Source organism: Oculina patagonica, chromosome 5 (assembly GCF_052425735.1).
Source record: "Oculina patagonica isolate OP01 chromosome 5, crgOcupat, whole genome shotgun sequence".
In the NCBI taxonomy this organism is placed as follows: Eukaryota; Metazoa; Cnidaria; class Anthozoa; order Scleractinia; family Oculinidae; genus Oculina; species Oculina patagonica.
The window spans coordinates 27,192,993-27,194,590 of NC_135762.1; the positions used below are offsets into that span (position 1 = coordinate 27,192,993).

Sequence of the window (1,598 nt, forward strand, 5' to 3'; positions counted from 1 at the left end):
TGTAAGAAAAAGAAAAAAACAGGTACGAAAAGAAAAAAACTTTATGTTTTTTTTGGTTAGAAAGTATTCATATCTATAATTTTACAATAAAAAAAGAAATTTAAAACATTTTGAGTCCGAAAGCCTTTTGTAAGCAGCCGAACAACTCACAAAGAACCATATAAACCGACCAATTCTTCCATGATAAATTTATTCTGAGATCTTATCTGACACTTTCCAACAGATAACGATATTTTGTAAAGAGATAGAACAATAGTCTTTCTTCCCTTTTGTTTTGTCTCTACTCACTGTCTCGCTGCATTTCACGGAGTGTCCCTGTAAAATCACTACATCGGCGGTTGAGTATAAAATCGGCACCTCATGTTAACTATTAAACTGTGCTCCTTATATGTCGTTGCACGTGTTGGCTTCAATTTTGGCTTCAATGCACGACCGATCGCGTAGTATGTAGCATGGGGCACGATGGATGTATGCCGCGCCAGCAGACTCGGCAATGCGGTGTTTATCGCCATTTTCCTTCCAAAACGCGCATCTTCCTCAAGTCGATTAGCAATGCAATATTCTGTCTACTCTTGACTTCTCCTTTTACAACACTTATAAAACTTCTCTCAGCTGGCCAGATGGTCAGTGACGACTGAAAAAGAAACACCAATGTCACGAGATATCAGGGATTCAAAACCGGTTGAAAAAAATATTTCTTGAAGGTTTTGGCGAAGCCTGGATGTCATCACGGAGAGCATAAAGCGCATTAGCGCTTACACACGTCCTCGTGAAATCATACGTGTGATGTCGTGAGATCACGTTCCGAATGTCATCGTCATCATTTGGGCGTCGGGGTGAAAATGCTCTTCACTACAAAGAATGAAGCACGCTGACAAATACTCGACTTTAAAAAAACATGATTGATGCGACTTCGCTATTAACCTACCAATCTTTTCGACGGCTAGTATTTTTTACATTACGCCCCAATTACAAAGCCGGATAGTGTGGGGATGATTTTTGTTCAGCGCTCTGCTCTTTATGATGTTACACCTTGAACTGAAGTTGTTGACGCTTGTCAGATGGAACTTTTTTCTTTTCATGATAATTTTTTAGATGGAGAATAAAAATGCCAGAATATCAGTTACGCTGTAGAAGCCTGATGAAATATGCTTTTTATCATCAGATCAGAGAAAACATAAACATTTGCTTGTACAAGGTTCATTCATATGCCAAGCAGCCTGACTTTGCGTAGCTTTTCCCTTATTTAGACTTGAGACATCAGTGTTCGATGGCTCACTTAGTGATTATAATTTAGGTAGGATCCAAAAAATTATTTCACTTAAAGTCGGTAAACATCAAACAAGATGATCATTCCAAGTTTGTTTTCTTTTAGGCGTGGGAAAAGATGAAGAGAATGTCTACGTGATAAACGAAGAGCTTGTTGGCGCTAATGTAGAATCATTAACAGACAAATCATCTTTAAAGAATGCTGTCATCGACAAACAGAACGACTAGCCAAAACAACAGGAAATACTTCTTGTCGCTAAATCCTCCAAATTGTTTTCACAGGAAATGTTGATTAATAATAATACAGAGGAAATGTACAGATAGTTTCG

General features: G+C 38.0%; 1 long non-coding RNA gene across 1 annotated transcript; it reads right to left on the reverse strand.

Moving 5' to 3' along the window:
* Positions 1–279: 279 nt before the first annotated feature.
* Positions 280–1,357, reverse strand: LOC144654836 (uncharacterized). Its single transcript, XR_013571004.1, has 2 exons — positions 929–1,357; positions 280–634 (listed from the first exon to the last, which is right to left on the reverse strand). It is a non-coding gene; the product is annotated as an uncharacterized LOC144654836 (long non-coding RNA).
* Positions 1,358–1,598: the final 241 nt, after the last annotated feature.